At 39.2% G+C, this 18,017-nt stretch overlaps 1 protein-coding gene across 1 annotated transcript in view; it reads left to right on the top strand.

Annotated features, from left to right (window-relative positions):
* LOC122797808 (vomeronasal type-2 receptor 26-like) overlaps positions 1–18,017 on the top strand; it is a 64,925-nt gene that overhangs the window by 21,290 nt on the left and 25,618 nt on the right. The window lies entirely within an intron of this gene.

Genomic DNA, 18,017 nt, shown 5'->3' with positions numbered 1-18,017 from the left:
CTTTCTTCCTCTTAAATTGGCCAAGTTCAAGAAGAAGATGATAGTAAAAATTATTAGTAAACATACTAAAACACAGTGATGCATTTGAAGATTTAGGCTTTTTAGCAAAGAAATTTGTTAAAATAGACAGTGATCACTGAATGCAACAGGAAGAACAAATGTGTTAGTGAGTGTTTCAGACTTGTTGGTGAATACCCATCCTATAATAGTGTGATTTCCACACTTAGAGTTAAATGGTAGCCTTTAAAACTGGTTGAAGGGCCAGGTCCATTGTCATAGATGGATGGTGCATGGGGCCCAAGTGAAATGAGTGGCCGAGGCATCTGCTGGACCTAGAGGGGGAAGGGAATGCCTATGTTTGAGAGCAGGTTGTGGATTCAGACTATCCGTTTCTCAAATCTCTCAAAGGAAAGGTGATGAGAAAAGGGTGGTTAGGGGTGGGCTTTCATACACCAAACTATTAATAAAGTAACCCTCATCTTAGGTATACAGGAGCATGCATTCCCTTGAAGGGGTATACTGACTCCCAGAGTGCTGTTGGCTGCTTGTCTTCCATATGGAGGAGAGGTTAGAGTCATACTAAAGATGCCCTTATTGACAGGATGCAGGCAAGGACACAGCTACCTCTGAAGCTGATTGTATGATGACCTATCCTGGCCAGCTTTCACCGTCACTGAGGGCATCCAGGAAAGGGAAACAAATAGTTATAGGTGACAGAGGGAGGAATGTTGGTCAATAAGTATAGTATAAAAAGCATACAGAAAAAAATTATCCTTAAGGCGAGCATTTGCTGATTTCTTAGTAACACGTTTGTGTTAAAATCATCAGAATCAGCATAGTATGGGCTGGAGATAGTGGCATTGAAAAAAGGCAGGAGGCAGAGCTGAATGTGGCAGAGTCAAAGATGTTACAATTTACAATGGGTGTGATGAGGATGGACAGGATTAGGAACCAGTATATTAGAGGGTCAGCTCAGGTTGGACTGTTTGGAGACAAAGCCAGGGAGGTGAGATTGCATTGGTTTGGGCATGTGCTGAAGAGGGATGCTGGGTATATTGGGAAAAGGATGCTAAGGATGGAGCTGCCAGGTAAGAGAAAAAGAGGAAGGCCTAAGATAAAGTTTATGGATGTGGTGAGAGAGGACATGCAGGTAGTTGGTGTGACAGAGCAAGATGCAGAGGACAGGAAGAAATGGAAACAGATGATCCACTGTGGTGACCCCTAACAGGAACAGCTGAAAGAGAAGAAGAAAATCAGCATTGTAGAATTACTCTCAAACATCAAAGCTGCAGTTTCATGTACTCCAAGCCATTTTCAGACCACTTTATAAAAGTGGAAGGTTTATGCAAATATATAGGCTATAGAAACAACTTTAAATTCATGGTGACCACTGATTAGACATTCACAAGTGAGTTAATTTCAACCTTGGCTTCAGCATCTACTTCATTAAGATGTTTTATCACAAAACGCCAGGCACAAATTAAAAACAGTAAACATAAATACAAAAAATAATATAAAAATGAATAAGTAAAAACAATAAAAGAAATCATAAAAATAAGACACACAAAAATAAAAACATCGAGGTATTAAGGTTCAGTTTATGCATAAGTAAATAAGCAGCAATAAATAAAATGCAAACTCTGCTGCAACACAGTAGATGAGAGCAAGGTGAAATGAAACTAATAAGAGGAAATGGTACCAGATGGTATTATGGCTGGACAGAACTGGGGTTGTGCTTACCAGCAAGCAGTTAAGCTTTATTTAATCCCTTATCTATAAGAGTGGAAGGATTGGAAGTACTGGCTCAGGAACGGACAGAGACTTACTCTTGCTTTCAGCCTGGCCTCATTAACTCCAGTAACATCAAGCTGTTGACAAAACACAGACTGAAATACTAAAGGCTACAACACCTTAAAAGATTAATTTAATGATCGTTTAAACATTCTAGCTTAATGTTAACTGTTCTGTACCTTTGTTTTAAAATCCTGGTCAATAAATATTTGAAGACCCCCCTCTGATTCTTAGTTTTGTCTGCTGAATGAGTTTAACAATTTTTATTCACACATTTATTTAATCATTTGATAACCAGATTGGCGACCTGGTCCAAAGATCTTTTTTTAGTCAAAGTCTTTACCAGGAATGTGTGGAGAACATCTATTTAACAGAGGCCACTGCTAGTTTCCCACCAGTATTGGATGATATGGCTCAGCTTCTTGATGGTCTTTTTGGCCATAAGATTAGTAAAGATGCTATGAACCAATAAACAAGAATGATGATATGATAGCATAAAATCATTCTAAATTTTATTTTCTCCCATTATATTTAAGGAACTTGAAAAGGTGCAATGATTTCTTACTAGAAGCATTATAGAGTTGGAAAATTTAGATCATTCAGAAAGTCTTTGGAATTATCCTTACATTACTTTTTACTGGTTACTTATTGTACAATGTAATATTTGATCCCATTCTATTTGAAAATCTGTGTTTGGAATGCACTGCTCAGGTAGTTGATACTAGGTTTGGGAATCCTAATACTAAAAATGAAATATGAATAATACAAAATGCTTAACAAATGCATAATAAAACAAAATTATGAAATAAACGTCTCCCAAAATTACAGAATAAGTTTCCCCTTACTATGAAGACGTAACTCAAGAGCAATCTTGAAGTATCTAATGGAATTAAAAATATGAACATGGGGTAATGCCAGTCAAGTTTGATGAAGACTAGTATGTTGTAAGCTTGACAAGCAAATCTATGAATCTATGACTAATCCTACAGTTTTCTTCTGTGTGTGCACTGCATCTATAAATTGCATTCATTTGATGGTATAACATGAAATCTTTTTTTATAAATTGTTGTTTGAAAGTTTATGTTCCTTCTTTATATACAGGAACACCACAGATAACAATAAATACGTTTAAATAAAATTAAATGCATGTACTGGATGTATGGAAGAGAAGTGCATCTTTCTTACTCTTGCTAGTCTTATTTAAAATACTTCAGGTAAAAGTGAATTTATATTTAGAGTTTATTATTTTCAACTGGCAAATCTGGAAGGCAATGGGTACTATAGCAGAGTGATAGCATAACACAGAAACCAAATAATTCACTTAACAGAATGAACTTTTTATATGCTTTTTGTCCTTATGCCTTCATAAGCTCATAGGTTCATAGGTTAGTACTAGGCTAACTGCCCTTGCGAGCCATTTTAAGCCTAGCCAATTATCCGTTGTGAGATTCAAACCCTGTACCTTGTGTACGTAAGGCAAACACCTTAACCATAAGGCCACCCTCCCAACCCAGACCTTCAGGCCCTCCCAGTTGGAGTCTGCCTGTATGTTTCCCCGTATGAGTTATCCTGACTATAAGGGCGAGAGACATCTGGTGGGCTGTCCCACAAGCAGTCATGAGGGTTGCTTGTGCCTTCACTGGCATATTAGATTTCCCTAACCTTTCCCTCAAATAAGAGGAATAAGTTACCTATATGATCATGGCAGCCACAATTCTCTCCACAATGTGAGTGCATTGCCCCATACACTCATAAAAATCATCACCAAAGCCATTTGGTGACTGAAATCCAGCTACAGGGCCATCAGCTGCAATGCCACCACTCCCCAGAGAGAGTGTGGCAATGGAAAGCTCTGGTCCACCTTATCCCTCCCAAGATTAGTGCAACCACTGTCCCTGTGCCAGCTCTAATGAACACCTGGGCCACTAATCAAACTCACTTTATCTGGACAGTAATTAGGGCTTTGTTACTCTACACCAAAAAAGATGGCTATAAATAATGTAAGTGAAGTATTGGGATCTGCTTACTGCTTTTCACTGTTGTGCTGAATCATGTATTATTAAGTCTTTCTGTTGGAATTATATCCTTCTGTAACTTCTGTCTCTTTTTATTTTAATTTGTGACTGTGGTGAGTAACTGCCATACTTAGTTCTTCTTTTACTGTATTGATGTGAGATGACACAGTGTGTGAAGCTGCTGCCACACAACAAGACATTCTCTGGTCTGATGCTCAGCTGGAGTGTTTTCTTTACAGCCTGCATCTCTTTCACTGCTCCATCATGGGTTTTCTCTGAGTGATCCACTTTCATCCATGCAGTAGATGAATTGGCATTCTCCGAATTGCTCAGGTGTGTGTGTGTGTGTGTGTGTGTGTGTGTGTGTGTGTGTGTGTGTGTGTGTGTGTGTGTGTGTGTGTGTGTGTGTGTGTGTTTAGTACATGATTAAGTGAGAGTGTGTGTTCAGTAATTGACTGGCTCTTTGTCTGAAACAGGTTTCAGTGTCTTGTCTCCAGTCAGCCAGGATAAGATTTGGCATGTCCATGAACCTGTAGAGAATAAAATGGGTTACTGGAAAATGAAATGATTACTGTACTGATGTGCATTTATTTTATTTTATTTTTTTCCTATAAAAAATATTCTCCTACTCTTCATCAAGCTAACACAATTGATAAAATTAGTATGCAAGACCAATCAAATAAAACCTTGGTTTAGAGTCTCATATAAAAGGAAGCACAACAGAAGTACATCACTCTGCCCCCCCGTGTAGCAGTGGAGTGTCAGTATTACAGGAGGGAGGGAGGGAGGAACCCAAGTGTTTGACATGGAAATAGAACAAACAGAACTCTAATCTTTTAGTTATAAAGCAAGTAAGTTAATTGGCATGCCGTTGCCAGTACCTGCTGTGTCACTGACATTGGTATTACATAATACATTACCCAGAATGATAAACCTACCACAAAATACCATAGCCTCCATCCTCAAACAACTTTTTCCCAAGATACTTAACTACACCATCTTATAGGTTCATAGGTTCATAGGTTCATACCAGGCTATCTGCCCTAGGGCATTTATAAGCCTAGCCAGAGTATGTTTGGCTTTCGCCACCCATTTTAAATTAATTTTGCTATGCCCTTTTTCGAGGTTAGTATACTGTGCCTCTGTCTAACAGTGACACAGAAGTGATACCTGTAAACCTACGATCTCCCATCCACTCATCAAGATTCCTCTTGAAAAGAGTCAATGAGGGACTCTGCCTAACCTGGACTGGGATTTTATTCCAGAGTGAAGGGAGCCTCTGGTTATGAATCTGTCCCTCCTGCATGTCCTATTTATTTCAGTGCTGAGGTTCAAGTCTCTCGAAGCAGTAGCTCGATGGATTTGGATTTTTGAGGTGCAGCATGTCCCTTAATTCCGGGTTGGACATGGCCTTATAGGCACAGGTCACCTCTGAGCAGGCGGTATGCCACTGAGTAGAGCTGGAGTTTCTTTAACCGGCAGCATATGGCATCTGTTTGAGCCCTTTGATCCTCTTGGTGAGGTACTTTTGGGGTCTTTCCAGTTGCTGCAAATGTTTGGTAAGGTACATCTCAAAAGGGGCATTGTACTGGGCCTGATGAGGGATGAGTAAAGAGGCACGATGACCTCCCCTAATCTAGATGTGAATCCCTTCATGATTAGGTGGGCTATATAAAATGTTTTTCTAACCACTTTGGCCATGTGGTTGTCAAATGAGAGATTGCTATCAACTTGGGTCCCCAGGTCCCTAATTACTTCTTCTGTACTTAATGGATTACCACCTATGTGGTAATTTGTGGGCACTTTGTTTTTGCCAAAGGGATGACTATACACTTTTGGCATTTAGCTTGAGGCCATGGCTCTGGCACCAGTTGTCTGTTTCTATGAGGTTGGAGGATGCTTGTGTCGGCTGGAGAGTCGAGTTTGCAGTCATCTGCGAACTTGGTCAGCCACAGTCCTTCCGTGTTGGCCTGTACCGACCTCCGAAATATATACCAAGCAAGAGAGGTCCCAGGACTGAGCCTTGTGGGACGCCACTTGTAACTGGTTTGGAGTCTGACATGGCTCCAGCAATTCTAACCATGTGGGTTCTGTCCTTGAGCCAGTTTGCAACCCATCTAGTGACATAGGGTTTATATTTAAGCTGGTGAGCTTATCTATAATGCCCGAGTGGGGTATTGTATCAAGGCTTTTGCGAGGTCCAGGTAGGCTGTGTGGACCACCTTCCCTTCGTCAATGGCCTTGGTGACTGTTTCAAAGAAGTCAACCAGGTTTAAGAGGCAGGATCTGCCCTTAACAAAGCCAAACTGGGTAGGATCCAGTGTCTGTAGGTCCCCAATATCTTTATTTATGAAGTCCATGATGATCCTTTCCATAGCTTTGCAGACCAAGCTAGTCAGGCTTATGGGGCGATAGTTTCCAGGGTCCGTTGAGGCACCACCTTTGTGGAGAGGGACCACTGTTGCTGTACGCCACTCTTTGGGTACATATCCTGTAGCAAGGTTGAGATTGAACAGTAGTTTTATGTTTGGGTTTAGCTCTTCTTGGAGTTCATGTCCCACTCCACTTCCCTACCTGTGCATCTCTTAACTCCAAGGCTGCACAATCTTGAGGGTAAATGGAAACTTTCCTACAATTCACTTAGCTTATTCTTAATATCCTATTATTAACATTGGATTCAGTTAAACCTAATCAGGTAAACAAATTTTAAATAAAGCAAATATCCTTCATTTATTTTTTGTAATAACTAACATTGTGTATTTTTTACTTGAATCACTTGATAGAATTACTATATATCTGCTGCAGTCTTGGATGTTATATATTATGTAAGGAGATTGTAAAACCACCTGCATGGGGGGTTTGATGATCTCTGTAATCTTCAGCAACTGTATTACCTTATTACTAGTCAAACCAAGAGAAAAGCAGTCAACATCCTGTGAAAACAATTTTCAACCCATCAGCTACAGCAGAAGAACATTTGCTGATGGGTTTGTAACAAACTCGCAGATCTGTGAACACACATGAAGGGAACCACATGTGCTCTTTCTTACATAGGTTCATAGGTGTGTACTAGGCTAATGGCCCTGGAGCCTTTACAAGCCTATCCCATAGGATTACCCTGGCATTGTGCCACCCAACCTTAGTTCCCAGTGCCTCTGTCGACTAAAGCCACTGGAGTGATTCCTGGGGTGAATTTTCTATTTCCCATCCACTCATCAAGATTTCTCTTGAAGAGGGCCAGTGAGATGCTCTGCTTGACATGTATGGGAAGTCTATTCCATAGCATGGGAAGTCTCTGGGTTATGAACCTGTCCCTCCAGCATGTTTTGTTGATGGTGGTAATGAGGTTGAGGTCTCTGGAGCATGTGGTGCGGATGGATTGGGATATCTTTAGATGTAGCATTTCTAACAGAAATGGGTCAGACATGGCTTTGTAAGTCAAGCAGAGATCTCCTCTAAGTAGGCGATATGAGACAGAGAATATTTGGAGTTTTTTGAGTCTGTCCATATAGAGCAAATGTTTAAGGCCTATGATCCTCTCTGTGAGGTACTTTTGCAGCCTCTCCAGTTGTTACAGGTGTTTAGTGAGGTACATGCCAAATGGGGCATTGTACTCGATGACTGGCCTAATGAGGGAAGAGTAGAGGGAGACAATGACTTCTTTCTTCCTGGATGCAAAACCCTTAGTAATGAGATGTGCCACATAGAATAACTTTCTGACCACAGTGGCAATATGGTGGTCAAAACAGAAGTTGCTATCAACCTGTGTTCCCAGATCTTTTATAACCCCTTCTGTGTTCAGTGGACTACCATCGATGTGGTAATTCATGGGAACTGTGTTTTTTCCAAAGGAAATGATGATACATTTTTTGGCATTGAGCTTAAGGCCATGGTTCTGACACCAGTCATTGGTCTCAGTGAGGCCTTTCTGTAGGATGTCAACATTGCTTGGGGAGTTAATAATAGCTCCTTTGCAATCATCTGTGAACTTTGTCAGCCAGAGTCCCTTCATGTTGGCCTGGACTTCAGAGAAGTAGATACCAAACAGGAGAGGACCCAGGAGCGAACCCTGTGCGACTCCACTTGTGACCGGTTGGCAGTCGGACTTGGAGTCAGCTTCTTTCACACTGTGGGTTCTATCTATGAGCCAGTTTACAACCCACCTAGTGATATAGGGTTTGATGCCTAGCTTAGTGAGTTTTTCTATGATTCCTGAGTGGGGAATGGTATCAAAGGCCTTGGCCATATCAAGGTAGGCTGTATGAACCACCTTGCCTTCATCCACACCTCTGGTGACTGACTCAAAGAAGTTGACCAAGTTAAACAGGCATGAGCTACCCTTCTCAAAACCAAACTGTGTGGGATCCAGAGTTTAGAGATTCCCTATATCCTTGTTTATTAGGTCCATGATGATGCATTTCATAGCTTTGCATATCAGACTCATCAGGCTAATGGGGCGATAGTTCCCAGGGTCTGTAGTCGCTCCTCCTTTGTGGAAAGGGATGACCGTAGCAGTGTGCCATTCGGTAGGGACAAAGCCTGAGGTGAGGCTGTGGTTGAACAGGGCACACAAGTAAGGTGCCAGTTCACTCTGTAGTTCATGTAGAACACAGCCAGGGATAGTGTCAGGTCCCATAGTAGCTGTATTTGTAGCCTTGGACAGTGCTATTTTAACCTGTGCAGCAGTAATACTGGGTACCTGGCAATCTACTGGTATTGTGATTGGTCCTTTGGGGGGGCAGAGAGGGGTAAAGTTGGCACTGAATCTGTCGGCCAGTATATTGACAATATCTGTTGGCTCAGTATAGGAGGTACCATTGTGCAGTAGCTCAGAGCAAATCTGGGTAGTGCCGTGGAGATTCTTTACATAACTATAGTAGGCCTTGTGGTTGTCTTTACTATCTACTGCAATTCTATTTTCATAGATAGCTTTAGAGGATTTGATGAGGGATCTCAACATTTTGTTGAGGCTGTTAAGGGAGTTTTTCCAGTCTTGGGACTTCACCTTATTCTGCATCAATTTCCTCCTTCTGTTGTAGAGTTTGTTTATGGCAGGGGACCCCCAGATTGGCTTCCTGTTTTTGGAAGAGAGCATCTGGGTTCTATTGAGTATGGCAAGATCCATGCATTTGTGTAGGGGTTCATACAGTGCATTGATATATGATATGGCAGTCATGCAACTATTATCCTTTTGCATAATAATAATAAATCAACGACTGTTGTATTCATTGCTGGATCTTTTTTATTCTTTTTGAATACTCCTGAGTTATGCTTGGTTGGTCCATATTAATCATATCAACATGTCCCTTGTGTTTTTATTTTTCATATTTACCATTGTTCAGGTGGTTAAGGCCAAAGCCTCTCTTTCCAAGGCTGCTTTCCTGATCTTTCATAAGCTAACTATTCCTCACCATATTTAGGGGTGAAAATGACTAGGGGTTCAGTGAACAGAAAGTCCCACACATATAAAGAATAATAAGGATTTTCATCCTGCCTTTAGAACAGTTGCTGGAGCTACATATTCCACTCTGCCAGTGCAGTCATAAGAGTGTGGCCTAAAATTTGTTTTTGATGAAAATATTTAGTATAGTTAATCTGTTATCCCTTTTCTTAACAGAAAAATGATTGAGGTCCATGCACCCAAACTCACTAGGGAAGGTACAGCTATGTAAGGTACTCATCACAAGACTGAACAATTAAATTGATACTGTTTTCACAGTATCTGGTTAGGTTAAACAGCTCACTCCACATGCAGTTTGATTTCACCCCTAATAACAGAAAGAACATCAAACTCAAAAGCCAGGCACAAATTTGTACTCCTGTAAGTTTCCACTGAAGGACACAAACCATATGTGATCTCATTAAGCATGCAGTCATCCAAAGTGTGGAACCTCTGCCACCACCAACCTCTTTTCTATATACTACATACAGGAACTGCCTTTCTCACCAGAAAGTCACCATACTATTGTGCTGGTCATGCCAGGTTCCAATAATATTGCCATCTGAATTGTTTTCATTTTGGGTACTGATCAAGGTATATAGTGATATAACTTCACAGCCTGCAAACAATCTATAGTGCTCAGTGTACTACACTGGTAAACAAACTAAAATAAATAAAAAAATACAGCCAGCCTACTTTCTTGACATTGGGGTAATTTCTAGGCAAAAAGGTACAGCAAAATATTATTGAAGTATCTGGCTACTGTGTAAACAAGACTGTAAGGATTTCATTCCCAAAACAACCAGTTCATCTATCATAGGCTGACTTCCTGTGACTAAACACAGGGCAAATATGGTTGATTGTCTCAAATACAACACATTCTCTCCCAAACTTAGCACCACAACTAACCACATAAAACAATTAAGAATAAAAGGCAACTATGCTGGATGGAGTAAGAGAACCCACCGTAAAAACTTAGACAACTTGGTCATCTGCTTTTACGAGGATTACTCACTTGTCTGTTTTATAATATGTCATTGTCCATGTCTTCATGATATTTGAGTAAAATATCAAACTATGTATCCAGAAGCTGGGTACGGGATCTAGTAAGTATCTATTAGATGACTGCAGGAGTAAAAACACTTCTAGGTGAAGAAACATGATCCATCTTATAGTGATTTGAAAAGGATTGGGCTGCAGGTCACACAGCTGCTTCTCAAACCGAAGGGATTCCCCCCTTAATAAAAGGCTTTGGCACTGCTATCACACTTATAGAATGGGCCCTGGCTGACTTTTGTATTGCTTTACACTAAGAATCAGAAACAGTCTGCTTAGCCAGGATAGTTTTTTTTTTTTTTTTTTTGCAGGTCGTTTCAGCTTTTTGAAGCTTTGATTCTAATAGTCTATGCAATTATCTTTTTATATTTCTTCCTATGAGGAATACACATCCCTGCATTCCATATATCAGAATAAAAGGAAAGTAGTTGAATTTTGTGGTTCAAAGCAATATCTAACATGTATTCATGCAAGAAAAGAATGGTCAGAAAGCTACTCTATCTTTGCATAAAACTGTATAAGCCTTCACTCGCATAATGGCTTAAAGATCTGATACTCTTCTGGCTAAACTAATTACAGATGAAGAAATATCTCCAGTGAAATAAATTTTAGCAGAACTGAAAACAATGGTTCAAAAGATGATTTTGACTGTTTATGTGATGTAGAGGGATGAAGCTTCATGTAGATGATCTGAGATGGACTAACAGCTCTTGTTTTGGAACAGACAGGCATAAGTATATAAGAGTCAGAGTCTTGTGTTGACTCACCCATTGTGGGAGAGGGAAATGGTGGCCCTGGCTGACCAAACTTGCTTGCGTGACTACAATGGCTACAATACAAGAGGATATGGACAGCATTCCTACACAATGAAGATAGTCCTTGAAAACATCTATGCAGCTGCACTCATACACCAGGGAAAGGTATAGAATATCCACACAGTGGCACAGGTACCTACATCAACCACCAGGGAGCATTAGCAACCTAAACCCAAAATCCCTGATGGCTGCCTGCATGGCAGCTCCCAAATAAAGAAGGGCTGCTGAGAAGGCAAGGGAGAAATTATACACAAAAAAGGAACAGGCAAAAGAAGTTTAGTCAAGATTTCCTCACCAGAATTCAGGTCCCATTTGCGAATCAAATGTTTCTTTGTAGGCTTCAAATGCAACATTCATAACTAGAAGCATGAAAGCTCAGGTCAGATCTAAGGGAAGGATTGTTGACAAGATTAAACAATGACTCTAGGCAAGTAATCCACATCCTTAGAAAACAGATTAGACATAATTTAGGAAATTAGGGAGCTGCAGTTGAAAAGATACTAAACCACACACATCACACAAATAAGAAAATGTCTTTCATTTTTCTAGCATCTTGCAGAAAGTATCATACACGTGAAGCAATTAATTCTGTTTGGAATCTGAACCCCAGCATTCATTCTGTTAAGGGAGATGATTCTAGTCTGAGATGTAGAATTCTGTCTTGCTGCTGAATAAGTCAGATCTTCCCTTAAAGGAAATTCAAGTGCTCATCACTCCCTTGGGGGGGGGGGGGGGGCAGACTCAAAGCCAACTGTAACCAAAACAGTACAAAAACAATTACCCAATAATTTTATCTTGACACTTTATATTGGCACATTTTGAACTGAACTAGACTGATTGAAAGAAATATGCAATCAGTTTGTTTCCCCAAGTTTTTGACAGAGTACTATGGGCTTTGGTTCAAAATGAAGGCAGTTGGGCAATTTTTGAGTATTCTAAAAGGTCCATCTGTGATTGTCTCCAAGTGGGTATCAGTTCTTGGAAGATGTGTGGACAGAGATCCCACTTTTGATCCACATGAACACTTAATCTGAAACTGGCCCAGAAGACTGTGAGTGACTAGAAGTTGAATTGCTAAAGATCTATTGGCAATGTCAGGTTTCACATCTGCAAGGCTAACGAACATAGGTGATATGACCCTGTGCCATTTTGCTTGCGTACCAGATTACTGTTGAGTTGCCCATGTTCGATTGCATGACACCTGAGACATTTTTCAATGTCCTTAATGCTAGCAGAACTGCTGATATTTATTTTAGATTGATTTGCATTTCCATTTGCAGTAGAAAAATACTTCCATTAAATTTTAAACACACCATATACGCACTTTGTTTGCAGCCCTAAACAATGTTTAGTCAAGATATGGATTGATTATGGGGTCAGGACAAACTGCTTAAGTTTTGGTATTACTGCATACACCATCCACTTTACATTCTTTGTTAAGACTGGGATTAGTGGAATCACTTCTTTCATGAGATCTGTTATCTTATCCCTGAGATTTTCTAGATAATTCTAGAATGTCCTCACATGAGCTCTCACAAGCTGAACCATCATAATGTTGGGTGGCATATGAACCAATAATATTAGAAAGGTTCTTCTCACGGACAGATTAGAATCTGCTAAATCAGAAATACTTTCACAAGTGCAGAATCCACAGCTAATCTTAAAACATTCTTTCTCTGCACTTAGATTGGTTTGGATTTTCTTTGCAGTGATTTGTAACCACAGTGAAATGGCAAACTAAATCAGCAAATTGAGATTGTTTATCAGCTGCTGATAGGAATTCACTTGACTTAAATGGTCATACAGGTAAAAAAGGTGTATCTACTCCATCTTTAGTGCTGCTATTTCAAGAGCCAAAATATATGAGACGTACTCCTGGAATTGTTGCTAAACCAAATGATAAAATTGTAACTAAAATACTAATCTCCACACCTAAAGCATCACAAATCTCCTGGGAGATTAGAACAAACTCCAGATTTTACATTGTTGCTCTTAAAACAGAAAGAGTCATTGTTATTAATTTTCAGTTTCAGTGCCTTTTTGGATGGAAAATATGTAAAATAAATGCCTCAGTATCCCTCTTTGGGATTTGGAATGACTTTGGTTAACACGCTATCAATCTGAAAATAGAGCTCAACATTTCTTAACAACTTGTACAAATTAAGCTTTATGCTAGTTAATAAGAACATGGATACCTTTGGAACAGGTTAATGAAGTGATCATAAAGAAAACGTCTTCCAGCTAGACTGCAAAACCTCTACATCAGCAATTCACATCATTGTCTCCTCACAGACTGTAAAGGCAATGCAAATGTGAATCTTGGTTTGTATTTTGCCAACCACATGGATTTTTTGTATACTCAGCTGGTTTAAGCATCAAAGACAGCAACTTTTCACCAGTGTTAAGTCAGCATTGATATCCAAACTGTAATAGACAGGGAACCTGGGTCATGTTCTAAATACCTGTCAAAAGCATCACTGAATGTGTTGGCAATGTATGTGTAAATCTGTTGAAGGACAAATGACAAATTAGTATAGAAGGGAGGATGAACTTATCACCATTCAAGTAACAGAAACAAATAATAAGCATCTGGTTAAACAATATCCTCTATTAAACCAATGTAACTGGTAAAGGCACTATGCAAGACTGCCTGATTAAACCTAGAAACTCTTACCTCCTGCCCAAGTGCTCAATAAAATGCATACAACCTGAAGTTTAAATAATGTTCTCTGTACATCCCTTTCTGTGTTTAGCCAAAGGATTGCATATAGTCATGTTGTTCACAACTCAGATATATTGGCTAACATACTGTCTAATACTTCCATTGTGTGATGGGAATGACAGCGGCAAATAGATAAATAATGCATTTAACTACAACATGAAAGATGATAAAACCTGTGCAGACTACAGTGGGTGTGGGAGAGTATAAGTGAACTGCCATTTTGATATATTAACAAAAATTACACTTTTCGCTAGCTGCATTGCCAGTTTTGGCATTTGATATGCTTTCATTGAGCCTCCTGAGTAAATTGCAAGGACTGTTTGTTAATAATCTATTTACACTTGCAGCTTCTAGGAGAATAAAACTGAACACCCCAGTATTTTATAAAGTAGCACTCACCATTGTACATAATTTGAATATTTTAACACATAAAGAAGTGATACCTATTTGTCTTTATTGTAATGATTCATGTTATCTAGCACTTTCTGTCAGCACAGAGCCATTATTCACCAGCCATGATGAATAGTTTCATTGCAAAGATCTGGTCACTAATTTTCTGGCACAACCATAAAGCCCACATAATGTTTACATGTTAGTGCGATAAACAGCAGAGATAATCTCATATGAATGCTGCTTATCATGCATGCAAAAATACAAGCACGTTTTCATGGTCAGCAACAGTATTTAAAAACCACGAAACACGAAAATGTGTTTGCAAACCACAAAAATGTGTTGAGCAGCATGAGCGCACACAGTAAACAAAGTGGCTTACCTATGGGCAAACCTGTTAAGCATGCTTGAGCAGACAGCAAGAAGAGCTACATAAGGCAAATAATGCAATCCATATGTGCACATAAATTAAAGATATGAATACAGAAAAAAGGAAGAGGGAAGGGTAAACAACAAGGACAACTACAATAGACAGGTTACCATGCAGGGAAAGTGTACTGAAGACAATGTGTATAGAAATCAAAGGTATGTGTACAGAAATGTATAAGACGGCAGGGTAAATGTTTTAATTATACTACAATTGATTAAAAGGTGCTTATGTCACAAAGACTATTTTGTAATAATAACATTGTGCAATATGGCAATATGTATTTCATAATAATTAATGGTGATCACACTTCCTGAGCAAATACAGGTAAATAAAACCAGGCATAATATTATAGGATGTCAAATTTACACAAAGTAACATTGCAACAGGTAGGATTATATGAGATATAAATGTCATTAACATGCTGAGATGAGATGACAGTTAACAAAGACAGTACATACTTTAGGGAATATTTGTGTAGCCTGCCTTCCATCGATATAACGTGCTTGAAAATATGAATGACTCAGTAGTCATAATCGCCTTTTGCAAGAATTTAACCCATGCCATCAATGTTAACACTGAGCTGTGAATTGATAGCATATGCCATAGAAATAGGCCTAACACATGTAAGAGGAGGATCAGCCTTGAAGGGAAGTATGCACTTTAATACTGTAATGGGTATGCATCCCATATGTAGGTGTGTGTGGCATTACAAATGTCGGAGCAGAGTATGATGTATGTAATACCCTTGCCTAAGGCACTCCTGCTTGCTGCAGTTATTGTGCAAACAAATAAGAACAGATGCAAACACCACACTATGATGATGATATATATATTCCAGAGTTGTGTATTGCATCAATGGATATTATCAGAAACAACTGAAATTAATGTGTGAATTAAGAAAGGATCGCTGATAATGAATATCTTCAGCATGTCAGACTGATGGCAATTAATTGACTATGCTCACATGCACACACTTGTTATCAATCCTATATCAATTGTCCTTGGTCAAGGAAGGTTTCTCTGATTTTTGTATACATACCAGCCAAGAAGTGGTACACAGTAGTACTCAATGCATGTGCCACAGTAGCACTGTAACCATGACATTGGCAGAACAAATGTCTACTGCGATGAAATTCAAATCTATAGTCACGTGCGTATCAAGGGATAATATTGATATGATGTAATGGTTGTTGGGTAATGTCAGTACATTCACACAAAATGATTCTCTATGCTAGAATTGATCATCAAGTTATACAACTCCTCCAACTAACAATATAACTATTAATCACATGTACCACAGTGGAAGTGTTATCATAGCTGTTCAACTCCACCTATGTGAAGTCAGATGAACTTTATTTGCCCATAATTTTTATCTTATAAAACGGATGGGGGAGGCTTCTGCCCCTCTATATGTACACATTAGAATTGGGGGGTTCATGCCTACAGAATAGTTAAAGGCACAAATGCTTACAGTCACTCAGTGCTGGTTTGGAACACGTGACTAAGCATTGAGAAAATCAACACCATAATGGGATCAATGCTTGTGCTGTGGTATAAGTGCATCACCAGTTGTCATATATGTTGTCATGTGAATGCATTACATCATGTGTATGAATCAAGGAATATCTGTTCCTGTAATTACTGCAAAATAATCTCCCTGTATGTCAGACAACCTTGCCCAATGCTATTTATACCCAAACACACCTGTGGTCTCCTGCTGCTGTCATTGCGATGGTAAACAGCAATTATGTATACAGTATGGATATAATCTTGTACTGAAACACATGCCTCACTTAGGCAACAACATAAATTACTTTATCTCATGTCCTCAGTCCTAAGGAGGTGTTTTACTACAACTGGTGTGGAAGGGCAATTTATTCAAATTACAGCATCAGTCTTCAATGCAGCATTTCAAAAGGAAATATAAAATAAACTCTTGTAATAGGAAACAATGTCTACAGAGGAACATAACACATGTGGATGATGACATTGTTAACAACATCTACACAGAGTGTAACAATGTCAAATTTGAACTATATACCTAACATCACAAGCTGCTAAAGGTTTGCTGAAACATAAGTACCACTTAAGATTTATTTTACAACTGAGACATTGCACATTTCAATGGATTACATCACCACTGTGCATTACTTCAATGTTTCTTCAAAAACTGGTCACACAGTACAAGCACACTGAATAGATATACCTCATATATGTATTTATAGCCTGTTCTGCACAGTAAGTGGAAGAAACACACACTCACTGAAGACAGTCAGTCCTGTATTCAAGCTCCATATGTATCTACTGAATATTATAGGTATGCACCACAGAAGTCTGGCTGCACTTGAGCCACAGTGTATCTTTGAAGGGATGACATCAGTTGTGTCTTGCCAAGAAGATGTGTGTATAAAAATGACTTCTATGACTATGTGGGATTTTAAATTTTGTCAGTACTAATAGGTATAAGACACTCCTGCATCCATCTACATTCACACACACACAGTCAGAAGGTTCTCACTGCTGTATTTGACCTCCCTACCTATCTACATGCAAGGGTGTTATATGCATGCGCCACAGGAGAGGTCTGACTTGAATGATGTGAGAATGTATCTTTTAAAAGATGACCTCATCAGTGTGTTGCAGACAGTATGTATTTATGGGCAGAGCAAAAAAGGGATGTGGGATTGATCTGACCACAAAAATGTTTCTTATGAGTGAGAGTCAAATGAGAACAGTTGTTGAATTAATCTTCCATTGATGCTATGACCCCATCATCACACACAGACAAGTTGACCATTATGAAATTAGAACTCCCTACCTAACTAGTTACACAATCTAGAGAACACACTACTTAACACAAGCAACACTGCAGAGGTCTAACTTCTATAGTGTGAGAGTGTATTTTATAGAGGATGACATCAGCATTGTGTTGCAGAGAAGATTACATTGGGAGAAGGGTCTGACATTGATGTGGACTCAACCTGCAGTGTAAAAGTTTCTCCAGACTGCTAGTTCAGTGAGGCTAGCAGTATGGAAGGTCACATTCATACAACTCTATACACAAAATTTGATTGCTGTGAAATTAGAACACCTTACCTAATTATACCATCTAGAGGCATACCTCTCAACTTGGAAACATAAAAAATCTGGACAAGGCCCATGAAAAATAGGTACAAATCTGTGCACTGATTAACATAACATTTGCATACATAATTACATAACCCCGCCTACTCCAATGGAATTGAGGGATACCAATTTTCCAATGAAAACTGAAGAACAGACAACCAAAATATGGCACCAGCATCCCCCTACACCATTCCAATGTTCCATTACCTGGCTATTTTGCCCTATTTACCAT

Source organism: Protopterus annectens, chromosome 3.part1 (assembly GCF_019279795.1).
Source record: "Protopterus annectens isolate FY-2018-M chromosome 3.part1, PAN1.0, whole genome shotgun sequence".
In the NCBI taxonomy this organism is placed as follows: Eukaryota; Metazoa; Chordata; order Ceratodontiformes; family Protopteridae; genus Protopterus; species Protopterus annectens.
The sequence above is the reverse complement of the archived record's forward strand: the minus strand, read 5'-3'. Positions and strand labels throughout refer to the sequence as shown.